The 17,489-nt window shown below is 46.8% G+C and overlaps 1 protein-coding gene across 2 annotated transcripts in view; it reads left to right on the top strand.

Moving 5' to 3' along the window:
• PEBP4 (phosphatidylethanolamine binding protein 4) overlaps window positions 1–17,489 on the top strand; it is a 227,137-nt gene that overhangs the window by 119,616 nt on the left and 90,032 nt on the right. The window lies entirely within an intron of this gene.

Below are 17,489 nucleotides of genomic sequence, written 5' to 3'. Positions count from 1 at the left end.
CAGGGGGTGGCACCCTGGCTCTCCTTCGTGGGCAGAGCTGTAAAGTGGCTGAGACTGAGACCAGCAGTCCAACCTCACCCCTTGCCCTGACCTTTGGCATTAATTCCTCACGGTCCCCCAGGCCCCAGCACCCTACCCCGAGCACACGCACTAAGGAGATACTAGAGGGCACCGGTGGCAGCGTATCTGACGGGGTGGTTCTTCCTCGATCCAGGGAAGGTCCCATGGGTGCGCATGGCTTGTACTGTACCTGGAATACCATCTTCTGTTCTAGTCACAGCATTTCAAGAAAGACAGTGAGCAGCACATGAGCAAAGCAACCAGAAGGGCAAGGGTCTGTAGAAACCAGGAGAGCAGGGCTGGCTGGCCTGCCAGAACCCCCAAGGGCAGCCATGAGGACTGACTTTAAGGAGTCTTTAAAGATTTCTTTTAAAATTGGAAGAAATCTATTTGGAAAACAACAGGGGGGTCTTGCTCTTCTCTTCTGAGGAGAATTAGAACCAGAGGGTAAAATGTACATGGAAGTCAGTTTGGGCTCCATGTAGGAAAACACTTCCTAAGAATTTGAACTGTTTAAGAACTGAGCACATACTCCACAGAGGAGAGAGTACTTAGCACGGAAGTTACTTATTCACCAGTGACTCAGGAATGTCCCCCCAGCACAGGAGGTAGACCAGATGATCGGTTAGATATACCCTTTGATATCTGTAGTGTTTCTACCTGCCATATTTCCCCTCCTGGTTAAAGATACTCTTCTTAGAGCTTATACGCTTATATTAACAACAACAATAATGATTAAAGAAGGAAGAATAAATGGAAAGAGAAAAAAGAAAGAGAAAAGGAAGAAAGAAAAGAAACAAAACATTTATACACAAGCGTGTTGTGCTGGGCACTGTGTTTCATGAATTTGTCATTTTATCCTCACAAAAGCCCCAGATGAAGGTAATCTAGACCAGAAAATTAAGATCTAGAGGGGTTAAGCAGTTGTCCAAGATCTTCTAGCTGGTGAGCAACTGATTGGGATTTGAACCCAGAGCCTGCACGTATAATCATGATGCCACATTAGGTCTCCAGAGTTTAGGTAGATTCTACCCCTTGCTACCCATGCCCAACAAAGGTCCGTATAGTCAAAGATAGGGTTTTTCCAGTAATCATGTATGCATGTGGGCATTGGACCATAAAGAAGGCTGAGTGCCTAAGAATTGATGCTTTAGAATTGTGGTGCTGGAGAAGACTCTTGAGAGTCCCTTGGACAGCAAGGAAATCAAACCAGTCAACCCTAAAGGAAATCAACCCTAAATATTCCTTGGAAGGACTGATGCTGAAGCTGAAGCTCCAATACTTTGGCCACCTGATGTGAAGAGCCAACTCATTGGATAAGACTCTGACGCTGGGAAAGATTGAGGGCAGGAGGAGAAGGGAGTGACAGAGGATAAGATGGTTAGATAGCATCACTGACTCAATGGATATCAATTTTGAACAAACTCCAGGAGATAATGAAGGACAGGGGAGCCTGGTGTGCTGCAGTTCATGAGGTTGCAAAGAGTCAGACACGACTTAGCCACTGACTGAAGTGACCCAAGCCTGGATTCTGTGACAGCTTTTGTCAGGACCAGGTGTGGCCACTGAGAGGAAGTGGTGCTGGTGTAAGGGGTGCAATTTGAGCTTCCTGGCCTCCTACCCATTACCTCCATTCTTGGCCATGCCCACCTCAACCATAGTGCAGACCTGACCTGGGAATACCAGACCACCTGACCTGTCTCTTGAAAAACCTGTATGCAGGTCAGGAAGCAACAGTTAGAACTGGACATGGAACAACAGACTGGTTCTGAATAGGAAAAGGAGTATGTCAAGGCTGTATATTGTCACCCTGCTTTTTTAACTTCTATGCAGAGTACATCATGAGAAACTCTGGGATGGTGGAAGTACAAGCTGGAATCAAGATAGCTGAGAGAAATATCAATAACCTCAGATATGCAGATGATACTACCCTTATGGCAGAAAGTGAAGAGGAACTAAAGAGCCTCTTGGTGAAAGTGAAAGAGGAGAGTGGAAAAAGTTGGCTTAAAGCTCAACGTTCAGAGAACTAAGATCATGGCATCTGGTCCCATCACTTCATGGCAAATAGATGGGGGAAACAGTGGAAATAGTGAGAGACTTTATTTTTGGGGGCTCCAAAATCACTGCAGATGGTGATTGCAGCCATGAAATTAAAAGACACTTACTCCTTGGGAGGAAAGTTATGACCAACATAGACAGTATATTGAAAAGCAGAGACATTACTTTGCCGACAAAGGTCCATCTAGTCAAGGCTATGGTTTTTCCAGTGGTCATGTATGGATGTGAGATTTGGACTATAAAGAAAGCTGAGCACTGAAGAATTGATGCTTTTGAACTGTGGTGTTGGAGAAGATTCTTGAGAGTCCCTTGGACTGCAAGGAGATCCAACCAGTCCATCCTAAAGGAGATCAGTCCTGGGTGTTCATTGGAAGGACTGATGTTGAAGCTGAAACTCCAATACTTTGGCCACCTGATGCGAAGAGCTGACTCATTGGGAAAGACCCTGATGCTGGGAAAGATTGAGGGCAGGAGGAGAAGGGGACGACAGAGGATGAGATGGTTGGATGGTATCACCGACTCAATGGACATGAGTTTGAGTGGGCTCCGGGAGTTGGTGTTGGACAGGGAGGCCTGGCATGCTGCAGCTCATGGGGTTGCAAAGAGTCAGACACGACTGAGAGACTGAACTGGCTGAACTGAACTGATCTGGGCCTTAAAGCAGGGGCCTGGGAGGCAGCTTCTCCAACTTACTGTGAGCAAATGATTCCCCACCCTGAGTCTATTTTCTCAACTGTAAAAGAGGACATTAGCAAAAAAAAAAAAAAAGGAATTTCATAAGCCACATAGTTGTTGTTTAGTTGCTAAGTCATGTCCAACTCTTTTAAAAACTCCTGGACTCTAGCCCACCGGGCTCCTCTGTCCATGGGATTTCCCAGGCAAGAATACTGGGTGGGCAGCCATTTCCTTTTCCAGGGGATCTTCCTGACCCAGGAATCAAACCTACATCTCCTGTATTGCAGGTAGATTCTTCACCATTGAGCCACCTGGGAAGCCCGAGACACACAGGCATGTATGAAAAAAAAATCATTAAAAAAAAAAAAGAAGATGAATACACTGGCATCAAACCACAGGAATGTTGTTGTGAGGACACAGTGAGATAAAATGTGTAAATATCCAGCACCCAGAACTTAGATGCTATCTATTTGCTATTTTGCTACTCCTTCCATCTACTATCTCCCTAACTTCTCTACTGGAAGCTTAGAAAATTGAGCCTTTGATGGTAAGGAGTTTACATCACTCCCAAGAGGCAGGTCAGAGCCTGGCAGGAGAATGAGCTGCTCCCACGGTTACCACTTAAAAGACCCTAAGGGAAAAAGCCACCACAGACATCGGACTTAATCAGGAGGTGTTGGGACCAACACTTTAACCTGCACTGTGCTCAGCACTGCAGCTATTAAAAAATAATAATGTAAGACCTACAGATGATAGATAATTTGATGAATAAATGTTGGGTGAATTTAAAATGTGTTGTTTCTGTTCCCCAGTTGGAAAGACAGGGCTAATGTATAGGAAACAGAGAGTAGAACTCATGGGATATTGGCATCAACTCTAACTGGGCCCTTTAGACTCAGATGGCTTTGAGAGTTCAGATCACTCTCCCCTCTGCAGTGAGGTAACTCCTCCTCCTTTAAGGCTCAGCTCAAATGTCACCTCCACTGAAAGGCTCTCTGTGAGGCCTCCAGACTGAGTTAGTTCGTCCTGCCCTGAGTTCCTACTACACTCAGTCAAACCTCTGTTAGTGTTTTTATCACATGGGTTTGTTATTTATTTATGAGTCTCTTTTCTCTGTTAGACCACGAGTTCCTGGAGGGTAAAATTGTGTCATATCCTGAGCATTTAGCACAGTGCCCGGAACATAGAAGACCCTCAATCAGTGTTGAATTGATTGGTGAATGAAGGCATGAAGGAATGAATGGATAAAAGAATGAAGGAATGGATGGATGGATAGTGGCTGGGCAGGTAGTGGGATGGATGTATGAGGTGATACTACATTGTGATGACTTCACAATGGAGGCAAGAGCTGTGCTGGGGCTTGAATTATGAGCAGGCCTAAAAAAGTCAAAGAATATGGGATTGTGTTTCAAGAAGAGAAGAGAATAACTAAAAGTTCAGACATGTGAATGGTGTAGAAAGAAGAATTACAAACATAGAATTAAAAACCAAGATGGCTGAGTTAATTAAGGCCCCCTTTATCACCTTTCCCTGGGTGGTTATTGCAAAAGCCATCTAACTGAGCCAATTCCTATAACCTCATCCCTTATAAAAGTATCTATCTTTCCTTCATGGGTTGATGTTTTCTAAAATTGAAATATGATCATATTACTTCCCTAGTTGAAGCCTTCAGTGACTCCTCAGTATCTCAGGACAGACTCCTATCTGATCAGTATACTATATTGTTTATTTTTAAAAGTTTATTGAAATATAGTTGATTTATAATGTTGTGTTAATTTCTGCTGTACAGTAAAGTGACTTGGTTTTATACACACACACACACACACACACACACACACACACACAAACGCATATATATATACACAAACATTCTTTTTCATCTTCTTTTTAAATTTATTTTATTTTTTGGTCACTTGACATATGGGATCTTAGTTCCCCAACCAGGGATCAAACCCACGTCCCCAGCAGTAGAAGCCCAAAGTCTTAACCACTGGACTGCTAGGGAAGTCTTCTATTCATCTTCTTTTACATTATGGTTTAGCACAGGATATTGAGTACAGTTCCCTATGCTATACATAGGACCTTGTTGTCTGTCCATCCTGTATACAATAGTTTGCTTCCTAGTCAGCATATTATTTATAGCCTTTGGCTCTGGCCCTACCTGCCCCACCAGGTAGGAGCCCCATGGTGCTCCTGCCAAGTTGCATGCAGTGTCTCAAACTTTCTGTGTGTCTCAGGCCACTGTGAACCATTACTTGCTCTAGTCCCTCTCCCTAGAAAGCTGTTCTGCAATCTGAAAACACTTAGTTGCTTTATAGGAGTTAAGATCTCTACATGAATGACACCTTCAAGGTCCAGAAAAAGCTGAGACTTAGGATCCCAGAGTCACTTCCAGAAATAGGAAAGGAAAATGTGGATTCCTGAATTTAAGTTGGTGAGTGTAATATCCATCCGCATCAAAATTCCATAACAATTAAATAAGCAGATGGTCTGAGACAGCAGAGGAAGCATTGAACACTGTGAGTCTGCATAAGCTCACTGAAAACAAGTCACTCCGACCACTCAGATGTCTTTGCTGATGAATGCACTGGTCCAGTGGACCAGGAGAAGGTGCTAAGTAAGCACAGCATAGCTTGACTGACCAAGGCTTTAGACCAAGTCAGTCATGGTAAAATGTGGGCAAGGAGGACAAATATAGCTTCAATTTATGACTATTGTGTTCAGTGGGTTTGTGACTTGTTAGCAAACCATTCCTGAAGTGACTAGTAGATTGGGCTTCCCTGGTAGCTCAGACGGTAAAGAGTCTGCCTGCAATGCGTGAGACCCAGGTTTGACCCCTGGGTTGACTCCAGGGAAAATCCCCTGGAGAAGGGAATGGCTAACCACTCCACTATTCTTGCCTGGAGAAATGTGGCTTCAATTTGACTATTGTGTTCAATGGGTTCAGGATTTATTTAGCAAACCATTCCTAAAGAATGTTGACTAATAGATTAGCATCAACCTCCAGGGCAGTCCCTAGTGACATGCCACAGGATTCTGCCAAAGCGCCTACCTTGTTCAATATCTATATAGATAGCATGCTCACTGAATGAAGGGCACCCAATAAGTTTCAAGGAATTGCTAACACACAGAGTGACACAAAACAGTTAATTTTGGCAAATTTGGAAGGATGGGCCTGCAATGAAAAAAATTAAACTTAATAGAGACTAATCTCAAGTTCTATATTTAGGTTCCAAATCAATTGCACAAACACTGAATAGGGAAGACTTGGCATAGCAGGAGTTAGTTCATGAAGGGAAAAGATCAGAGCACTTTTCATTAATTTTTAAGCTAATTTTAAGCTAATAATAGAATGTCAAACCATAATGCAGGAGTTAAGAAAGTTAATATAATCTTAGATCCATCAATAGAAGTAGAGGTTTTTAGATGATTGAAGATTATAAATCCCCTTTTTCTACATCAGTCAGACCACCTCTGCTCATTCATTCATTCAGCATGCATTCACACATCTTAGGCCATAGGTTTCATTCAAGCACTGCACATCAAATGTTTATAAAGTCAGATCCTTCCAGTGAGGAATGCCCGGTCTGGTGAGGAGAGCAGAGAAGTCAATCAATGATTACAGTATATAGCGGAAAGGGTTAGGATGTAGTTAAGTCCCAAGAACCATGGGAGAAGAGATGGTGGGCAAGGGGGAGGTCTCCACAGAGGAGGTGACCCTTGGACAGACCCTTGGACAGAGTAGAATCCACCAGGCAAGCAAGTGAGGAAAGAGCCTCTAGGCAGAGGGAACAGCATGAAGGCCAGTGCAGCTGGAGCACAGTGATCAAGGGGGCATGCAGGGGAGATGAGCTCAGTGAGGGCAACCAGGAGGATAGGGAGCATGAAGGCTCGGAGCCCCCCCTGACCACTCACCCATTAGAATCACCAGGCAGCAGCACCCAGACCAGCTAGGTCAGAACCTCTGGGAGTGGAGCCCAGGCATCAGCTTATTCAAGATTCCCAGGTGATGCAGATGATATGCATATGGGTAGCAGCAGAGGGAAAGAGGGAGTTGTCATTCAACGAGTACACGGTTTTAGTTATGCAAGATGACTCATTTCTAGGGATCGGCTGTACAACATCAATACTGTATTGTACCTTTAAAATTTTGTTAAGAAGGTAGATCTCATGGTAAGTGCTCTTATCACCATAAGAAGAAAAAAGAATGAGAGAGAGAGGAAGAGAGAAAGGAAGGAAGGGAGGAAGGAAGGAAGGAGGACCTCCCTGGTGGTCCAGTGGCTAAGGCTCAATGATTGCATGCAGGGGGCGCTGGTTCGATCCCTGTTCAGGGAACTAAGAGCCCATGTGCCATGCAGCACAGCGGGGAGAGGGGAGCACATACACACACAAAGGAAGGAAGAAAAGAAGGAAGGGAAGATGCATGTGGGATTGACAACCACTGTTATAGGGCCTTGTGTCCAGGCCTGGGCAGGGAGTTTGGTCCATGCGCTGTTGGCAGACTATAAATAAGAGGATGAAAACTGTTTTGTGTTTTTAATGACCACTACCTGCTGCTAGGGTGGTTACAAGAGGCCCTTTGCTCCTCTGGGAGGGACAAGAATGACATGTACCAAGGTGAAGGCTGTGGACCCAGAGAGGACAGCGTTGGGTCTTTATTGATGCTTAGAGTCAACAGGTGGAGAAGGCAATGGCACCCCACTCCAGTACTCTTGCCTGGAAAATCCCATGGACGGAGGAGCCTGGTAGGCTACAGTCCATGGGGTCGCTAAGAGTCGGACACGACTGAGCAACTTCACTTTCACTTTTCCCTTTCATGCACTGGAGAAGGAAATGGCAACCCACTCCAGTATTCTTGCCTGGAGAATCTCAGGGACGGCGGAGCCTGGTGGGCTGCCGTCTATGGGGTCGCACAGAGTCGGACACGACTGAAGTGACTTAGCAGTAGCAGCAGAGTCAACAGGACCTGCTGATGGATTCAAAGTGGCAGGTGAGAGCTCTTAGATCTGGAGCCTGAGTGAAGGGCAGAGCCTTCACTTAGACGGGGAACACTGGAGGGAGGGGTTATGAGGGTGGAAAACTGGAGGTGTATCCTGGGACTTCCCTGGTGGCTCAGATGGTAAAGAATTTGCCTGCCAATGCAGGAGACCCAGGTTTGATCCCTGGGTTGGAAAGATCCCCTGGGGTAGGAAATGACAACTCGCTCTAGTATTCTTGCCTGGAGAAGCCCATGGACAGAGGAGCCTGGCAGGCTACAGTCCATGGAGGATACAGTCGTCTCCTAGACATGTTAATTCTGAGACGCTCTTTAGGTCTCCAAGTGCAGATTTCAAGTAGGGGATTGAAATGAGTCTGGAAGTCAGGAGAAATGCCCAGAGAGGAGGCCTGGCTTTGGAGGGATACTTCACTTGGCAGAGGGTGGAGATTGACAGCCCTGGGGCTGAGAGGAGGGAGGCGATGCTGAAGAAGCAGCCATCTGCCAGGGACTGGGCAAGATCTTGGGTGTGACGGTCTCTTGGATGCTTCCTCCAGCTCTCAGCTACTGGGCTTTTATACATGAGTCTGACACAAGCCGGCCTGGAGCAGAGCATCACGGGAGGAGAGGAGACAGGCAGCGAGGCTGGGGTAGGGGAGGGCAGTAGGGGGCTGTGAGGAGACTGTTCTACAAAGCAGGAGACTGGGCGACACTTTGGAGACAGTTTGGGACCAGGACTCAGAAGACTGGCATGCTAGGTCACTTGCAGGCTGGGAGACGTTGCTTCAGGGTCTGCCTGTCTTGTGGGTCTCAATTCTTTCCCCTGCAGGATGAGACAGTTAGATGGGCAATAAGGACCAGCACAGAGAGGCTATGATTCCACTCTAATCAGCAGTCCTCAACCTTCCTTTGTGTCAAAATGTTATTCACATGCCTCACACAGTCCCCTAGGTCTTCTCACACCTAAAACAAACTCCAAGTTCCTCGCAATTCCTAGGGCACTTGCCCTCCCAGTCAACAAAGTGTGGGAGAGAGTGGCATCATTAGAAAGGGGATGTAGAAGCTGATCCCATTTATTTTAAAAGGTAAATCACTCACGGGAGCTTTCTCGTTAGCAACGCCCACTTGGAACCTATTTCCCTGTGATTTATGACCCGAGGTTGGGATCCATATCCGGTGGGTGTTGCAAACCTCAGCTGCACACCTTAGGGACCTGCGTGGGCTGGTGAGCAGGGCAGGGCCCGAGCAGCTCTGGTTGCAGCAAGTCAGCCAGTGGCCTGCTCCTGCTCCGGGAGGAGGATGGCCAGGGAAGGAGGCTAGCTGGTCGTGGGAGTGGGGGGCGGGGGGCAGGGGGCGGCATCTGCAGGAATCCAGGCCCCAGGGTGAGCCACGGGCCCTGAGCGAGGTCAGCGGGTGGGGAGGTGAGCCTGGTGCATGTCCCACAGCTCTTCTGCCAGCCTTGGGCCAGAAGGACATGGTGGAGTCAGTGTGGTGAGATCAGAGGCTGAGGGGGCAGGAGAAAGCAAACCCTGTCCCCGCAGTGGGCTCTGTCACTTCCCGGAGAGATGAAGAGGAGGAAACACAGTCTAGAGTCCTGGGGAAGAATCTGGGGCTCTGCTTGGGTGTAGGGGCGGGGCAGCCAGGAGGGACTTAAATGGGGTGCAAGACAGCACCCAGCCCAGCGCTCCTTGGGTCGCTGGCCTGTCAAGCAGCTAAACATTAGCTTTTTCCTTTCAGAGAGAGTGGAAGTCACTGTTTTCTTGTCTCGGTTTGATGAACAGATTCTGGGTGGCAGGAGTCACCATAGAAACAGGTGCTATCTTAAGCAAATGAGCCTTATTAACCTTAAGAGTGGTGGAGTTTTCACAAGATTGCACATATAGGGTAGGAGGGAGAGCAAGGTTTGGTGGGGGGAGGGCCGCCATGGCTGGAGAGCCAGGCTGCGGTGGCTCTGGGCGTGGATGTGGGTATGCACCTGTAGGCATGTGTGCACCACTGTGCATGCAATGTGGGTGCAGGCCTACATGTGCTTTTGCAAAACTGCCTCCCAGGAAGTGAGCTCAGGTTCTAGCTTTGCCCTAAGACATGAACACGTTCCCCTACAGAAACCTCAGCCTTCTGGGGAACTGGCCTTAGGGGAGCAGAGGTCAGAACCCTGCCTCAACCCTTGACTCTCTCTCTCTCAGTGCTGTTTCCCATCCCTGCATATCAGGGGCAGGTGCCTCTCTGAGGGCCCTCCGATGCAGGAGGCAGTGTGGTGCCGCCGTAGGAGCCAGGAATACAGGCACAAGGTGGGTGGGCCTGGGTCCATAAGGCTGCTCTGGAATTCTGAGCCAATTAGACTACCCTCCATGGACCCCAATCTGTAAAAAGCAAAAAAAACAAAACAAAACCACACAGGTTTCCCTGGTGGCTCAGCGGTAAAGAATCTACCTGCCAAAGCAGGAAATATTGGTTTGATCCCTGGTCTGGGAAGATCCCACTTGCTGCAGTGCGACTGGGCCCACAAGCCACAATTACTGAGCCTGTGCTCTAGAACCTGGGAGCCACAACTACGGAAACCCTCAAGCCCTAGAGCCCTTGCTCCACAACAAGAGAAGCCACCGCAATGAGAACCCTGAGCACCAAGACTAGAGAATAGCCCCGGCTTGCCACAATGAAGACCCAGCACAGCCAAAAATAAATAAATTAAAAAAAAAAAAAAGCAAAAACACCGCACACCTCACAGGGCTGACGAGAGGACCTGGGTTGATACAGAGCATCTCCTCCAGCCCTCCCCCTCCCTGTGTGGACTTCCTTTCTGGGGTGAGGAAAGGGATGTCTCCCCCAGGCACAGCTGTGACCTGGCAAAGGTTTTCCAAAGCCAAGGTTAATCTTTCCCAGCATCCTCTCATCACGTAAGTTTCTACTCCTACCTGCTGTGGTTTTAGGACAGAGTGCCTGCCCTCAGGGAGGTTACCATCTTTTGGTAGGGAGAGGAAGGATTTTAAAACTAAGAAACACCACCAGGAAGTAGTGGATTGGGTAGAAAGAAGAGCTATTTACTACTATTGCTATTGTTCACTCTTTGGGACTGTAGCCCGCTAAGCTCCTCTATCCATTGAATTTTCCAGCAAGAATACTAGAGTGGGTTTGCCATTTCCTCCTCCAGGGGATTTCCCCAACCCAGGGATTGAGCTCATGTCTCCTGAATTGGCAGGTGAGATTCTTTACCACTGCGCTACATGGGAGAAGCCCAGAGAAAAAAGCTATAACAGCTCAAAGGGAGCGAGCAGGGAGGGGGCAGCCCAAGAGGATGGGTGCAGGTTTGAAGGCCTAGTAGGACCCAGTAGCAAAGAGGAAATGTCCAAGAAAACAGAGTGTATATTCACCCCTGAAGGCCAAATTCTGGACTGCTCCTAAGGCGTGAAAGGTAAATAGGAAATTGGCACTCTCCCTCTGGATCCAGAGCTATGCATATTGGCTCCAAGAAGCTTGTCTGCTGCCCTCTGCAGCCCCGCCTTGGGCAGGACACTCAGCCCAACCCCGTCTGGCTCCAGCTCCAGGGAGTGAACCTGAACCACCATCCCAGGGGCTCTGAGGACCAGCCAGTCCCTTGAGGCCCCGCCACATGTAACCTGCAGGCACAGGATGGAGCCAGCCTGCCCAAGGACTATGCTCTCCTAAGGACAATTTTCCTCTGCCCAGAGGAGCAAAGGGTCCTGACACAGGTCTGAAGCTAGGGCGGCAGCCTGGAGGATGGACTGTTGCCTGCTTCATAGATTTCTTGATCTCCAGCGCTGGAAAGGCCCTCAGATTTATGTGGTCCTGCTCCTCCATTTTGGGCTTCCCAGGTGGCTCAGCGGTAAAGAATCCACCTGCAATGCAGGAGATGCAGTAGACTTGGGTTCAATCCTTGAGTCGGGAAGATCCCCTGGAGTAGGAAATTGCAACCCACTCCAGTATTCTTGCCTGGAGAATCCCATGGACAGAGGAGCCTGGCGGGCTACAGTCCATGGGGTGGCACAGAGCTGACACAACTGAATCAACTTAGTGAGCACACACTCTTCCATTTTACAGATGAAGAAACTGAGGCCCAAATTCATCTAAGCTCTATGTTGCAGAGTGTGGACCAGAATTGAAGACTTCCAACTTTTAGTCCCACTGCTCTTTCCTGTCACTGTCCCAAGCTTGCTGAATGAGAGAATATCAGCACTGGAGATCAATGAGAGACTGGCAGGTGCCTAAGTGGTTGTGTTGGGTGACTAACCAAGTCCAGGATAGGAGAAAGAGAAGCTTTACACTGCACTCCCAGCTCTCATAGCCTCTCTGTCTCAAAATCAAAGTTTGGCATTTTGTGAGCTTCACCTGGCCCCAGCCAAGGACCACAATTTTAGTAGTTCCAAAAACATTCTCTCAGTCCACCCATCCCTTCCTCCCAAATTTTCTTCCCCATTGGCTTTGTTATTCAGTCTTTGCAACCCCATGGACTGCAGTATGCTAGGCTTCCCTGTCCTTCATGATCTCCTGGAGTTTGCTCAAACTCATGTCTACTGAATCAGTGATGCCATTCAACCATCTCATCCTCTGTCACCCCTTTCTCCTCCTGCCCTCAATCTTTCCCAGCATCAGAGTCTTTTCCAATGAGTCAGCTCTTCACGTCAGGTAGAGAGGTACCTGAAGTTCCTTAATAGCAGGGAAAGCATCATATCACAATTGAAGGTGATGCTGAAAGGGCTGCTTATACTGGGACTGAATTAAGGCTCAAACCCCAAGTGGCAGTAAAAAAAAAAAAACTACTGAAATTTAACTGGGCCACTCAGAGGAAAACAGAGCAGGAGGTCACTGGGCAGTGAAGGAAAGTGAGGTAAGGGGGAGATGGAGCAAGAGGGAGAGTCAGAGGAAAGGAGGGGGATCTGAACCTGGTTGGGGATCCCCCACCAAAGACCATGCTATTTCCTCTGTACCAGCTGCCCAAACACGAAGGCTGTCCCCTTTCCTAGTATTGTGGTTGTTTCCAAGATTAAATGTAGAGAAGTGACTGAGAAATGATGCGGAAAGATCAATGCCGTTAAAAGAAGTTTTATTACTCACAGTTCCCAAGAGAAGGGGGCATGCCTGGCCATGCAGGGCCACATGGGGAAGCACCAGTGTCAGTCAGGAGGCAGAAGGAGTGAGAGACAAGGATGGCCCAGGGCCTGTTCTGTGGTTTCTGCGGCGGGAAGGAGTGGGTAGGGAGGGTAGGCAAGTTTGAGCAGTCTTAGGATTGGAGAGTTTGAATAATCTCAGCAGGCTCTAGGCTATAGGGGTGGTTTCCAGTTGCCTGGTACCTGGCCCTAGGGTGATTAGGACAAGAGAATACTGACTTGGTGTTGAAATTGAGATATAGGAAGTGGTCAGGTGTATGGCCTTGGGGTTGGTTGGTTTGTAAGTGAACAGTGTATTTTCAGGCCAGTTGTTTGCTGTCCCTGGGAATCGTGGAGCTAGTTGTAAAGAATCTACCTGTCAATACAGGAGACATAAGAGACATGGGTTCAATTCCTGGGTCCAGAAGATCCCCTGGAGGAGGGCATGGCAACCCACTCCAGTATACTTGCCTGGAGAATCCCATGGACAGAGGAGCTACAGTCCATGGGGTTGCACAGAGTTGGAGATGACTAAAGCGACTTAGCACTCTCAGAAATTGGCTAGCCCTGGAGGGGCAGTTTCTCCAGCATCAGCAAGCCCTCAGGATGTCAAAACATCAGAAAATACAGAAAATGAAAGACATGATCAGTACACTACTCTTCTCTCCAAAAGCTGCTCTTTTTTAAAAGTTCTGCTCAAAATCCACCTTGTTCACCATGCTTCCCTTTGACTCCAAGACCCCTCCCCATCTCTGGCCTCCCACGTAGCACTTGGTCTGTGCTGCACAACTGAGCACTGGATCCCACGCTGTCTTGTTTCCTAGTGGTCCCAGGGCATGTGCCCTAGTTTCCCAGCCTCCTGGGAAGACTCTGCTTGCCCTCTTCCTGCCCTGGTACACATCTGGCCCTTGGCCCAGAGCAAAGCCATTCTTCTCAGCATCAGTCCTTCCCAGCTACCCTCCCGGCCGAGGTACACACACTCACCACCTCACCTTTCATGCTTTCATGCCCTGGCCAGGCTGTCATGCTACCCTGTACCATCCCACCCACAGACAGCAGCAAGGCTCTCTTCCTCTGGTCCTCTGACCACAGAGACCCCGCAGCCATCTGCCAACCACCTCCTCCAGCAAACACACACCCTCCACTGATGGCCACTCCTGCTCACCACTGGTGACATCCTCCTACCTTGAAACCTCTTTCTTCCCATCCCCCACCCCCCCCATGTGAAGGATCCTCTCCTTTCTCTGCTCCCAAACCAAAGCCTCCTAGATTTCCAAACCCTGCTCAAAGCCCAGCACATCATCTCTGAATCACACTGCACTCCTGTCAACTAGTTCACTGACTTTGAGTAGAATCATTCATCTCCCTGGGCCTTGGTGCCCTCCCAGGTAAAATGAAGAGGTAGCCAGCATGATCCCCTAGGTCCGTTCAAGCTCTTACCATCTGGGGTACTGACATTCTTCATAGGGCCATCCGTTGATACATGGCAAGCATTTCTTCCTGGGAGACATGTAGGCAAATAGGGCTCTTACGCCTAGCAAGTCCTTTCCACGGAGCAAAATCCAGAGAAAGCTTTCTCAGCTGCTTATTAATAACCAAACTGTCCATTGTTACAATAGCTAGAGAATTCTGTTCAACTCAGCCATGATTTACTGGGCTTGCCTTCTGAGTTCAGCTCTCTGCTGGGCATCCTGGAAGCTCTAAAAGAATAAGATTAAATTCCTGCCCTCAAGGAACTCAAAACTCAATGGGGAGATTAATTACACATATGCACACCTACACATGCGTTTGAGAATTGCCAAGGGAACTAGGTGCATTTATAGGTTAAAGAGCCAACTTGAGTCATGCTTTAAATCCATACTTTAGATTTGCCAATACTTGACTCTAAATATCTGACAATAGGCTGATGTTCACATACATGTTCCTATAAATATTGAATGTCCACCATGGTGTGGGCACTGTAGTGACCACCTCAGGCTCAGAGATCACACCTTTGGGATATGGCCAATATGTTTCCGATTTTAAATATCCCCACCTTCTTGCCCTCTTAACCATAAAAATATCAGGAATTCTCACATTTTAGCACATAAACTGTACCTCCCTATTGTGTGTGTGTGTGTATATATATATATATATATATATATATATATACATACATATATATAAGTACGTCAGTTCAGTTCAGTTCATTTGCTCAGTCGTGTTTGACTCTTTGCGACTCCATGGACTGCAGCACGCCAGGCTTCCCTGTCCATCACCAACTCTCCTGGAGCTTACTCAAACTCGTGTCCATCGAGTCAGTGATGCCATCCAACCATCTCATCCTCTGATGTCCCCTTCTCCTCCTGCCTTCAATCTCTCCCAGCATTGGGGTCTTTCCCAATGAGTCAGTTCTTTGCATCAGGTGGCCAAAGTATTAGAGTTTCAGCTTCAGCATCAGTCCTTCCAATGAATATTCAGGACTGATTTCCTTTAGGATGACTGCTTGGATCTCCTTGCAGTCCAAGGGACTCTAAGAGTCTTCTCCAACACCACAGTTCAAAAGCATCAGTTTTTTGGTGCTCAGCTTTCTTTATAGTCCAATTCTCACATTCATACTTGACTACTGGAAAAACCATAGCTTTGACTATATGGACCTTTGTTAGCAAAGTGATGTTTCTGCTTTTTAATATGCTGTCTAGGTTGGTCATAACTTTTCTTCCAAGGAGCAAACATCTTTTAATTTCAGGGCTGCAGTCACCACCTGCAGTGATTTTGGAGCCCAAAAAAATAAATTCTGTCACTGTTTCCACTGTTTCCCCATCTACTTGCTGTGAAGTGATGGGACTAGATGCCATGATCTTAGTTTTCTGACTTTTGAGCTTTAGGCCAACTTTTTTACTCTCCTCTTTCACTTTCACCAAGAGGCTCTTTAGTTTTTCTTCGATTTCTGCCATAAGGGTGGTGTCATCTACATATCTGAGATTATTGATATTTCTCCCAGCCATCTTGATTCCAGCTTGTGCTTCATCCAGCCCAGCATTTTTCATGATGTACTCTGCATATAAGTTGACTAAGCAGGGTGACAATATACAGCCTTGACATACTCCTTTCCCTATTTGGAACCAGTCTGTTGTTCCATGTCCAGTTCTAACTGTTGCTTCTTAACCTGCATACAGATTTCTCAGGGGGCAGGTCAGGTGGTCTGGTATTCCCATCTCTTTCAGAATTTTCCACAGTTTGTTGTGATCCACACAGTCAAAGGCTTTGGCGTAGTCAATAAAGCAAAAGTGTATGTTTTTCTGGAACTCTCTTGATGTTTCTATGATCTAATGGATGTTGGAAATTTGACCTCTGGTTCCTCTGCCTTTTCTAAATCCAGCTTGAACATCTGGAAGTTCACGGTTCATGTATTGTTGAAGCCTGGTTTGAGCATTTTGAGCATTACTTTACTAGCATGTGAGATGAGTGCAATTGCACAGTAGTTTGAACATTCTTTGGCATTGCCTTTCTTTGGGATTGGAATGAAAACTGACCTTTTCCAGTTCTGTGGCCACTGCTGAGTTTTTCAAAATTGCTGGTATATTGAGTGCAACACTTTAACAGCATCATCTTTTAGGGTTTAAAATACCTCAACTGGAATTCCATCACCTCCACTAGCTTTGTTCATAGTGGTGCTTCCTCAGGCTCACTTGACTTAGCATTCCAGGATGACTCGCTCTAGGTGAGTGATCATACCATCGTGGTTATCTGTGTGGTTATATGTGTTATCATAATGAACAGTATGAACAGTGTATATATAGATATATAGATATAGATATAGATGGTTTTATATTTGTATCTGTGTGCATGCTAAGTCACTTCAGTCATGTCCAACTCTGCAATCTTATGGGCTGTAGTCACCTCTGACCATGGGATTCTCCAGGCAAGAGTACTGGAGTGGGTTGCTGTGCCTTCCTCCAGGGGATTTTCCTCACCCAGAGATCGAACCCACATCTCTTATGTCTCCTGCATTGGCTGGTGGGTTCTTTACCATTAGTGCCACTTGGGAAGCCCATATCTATATCTATCTATCTATATCTGTGTTAGTATTTCTCTGTTCTCAAAATAGGAAAAGACTTTTTAACACATATTTGCAAAAACAGAAGTGAAATAATTGATCAATTTTGCCTCATAAAACCTTGAAGTCTCCATGGATCAAAACTTCCTCAGACAGAATTAAAATGCAATCAACACATTAGAAAAATTGTGATATAGACAACGAAAGATTACTATCTTTAACTTATGAGTCACTTAAAAATCAGTAAGATAATACTGCAATTGTATGTTACTCATGAGCTGTTGGAAGGAATAAAAGAAATAAAGCAGTGTAGAAAGTACCCAGGGTGATGCCTGACACACCCTCAATAAATGACATGCACTCAATAAATGTGAACTGTTATTAGTTTATTTTGTAATAAACAGAAAAACTGGCAAAAGTACAGAAATAAGAAGGTCTTTAAAAAGAAACACAAAATAGACATATGACAAATGAAGATCTACACCGGTAGTCAGAAATGCAAATGAGAACAAGAAAGTGTTGACCCCTCTGCCTCCCCCATACCAACTGAAGCCTTTATTCAGCAATACTTGGAATT

Source organism: Giraffa tippelskirchi, chromosome 1 (genome assembly GCF_054371585.1).
Source record: "Giraffa tippelskirchi isolate mGirTip1 chromosome 1, T2T-mGirTip1v1.2.pri, whole genome shotgun sequence".
NCBI lineage: Eukaryota > Metazoa > Chordata > Mammalia > Artiodactyla > Giraffidae > Giraffa > Giraffa tippelskirchi.
Note: the sequence above shows the minus strand (reverse complement) of the source record. Positions and strands in the feature narration are given on the sequence as shown.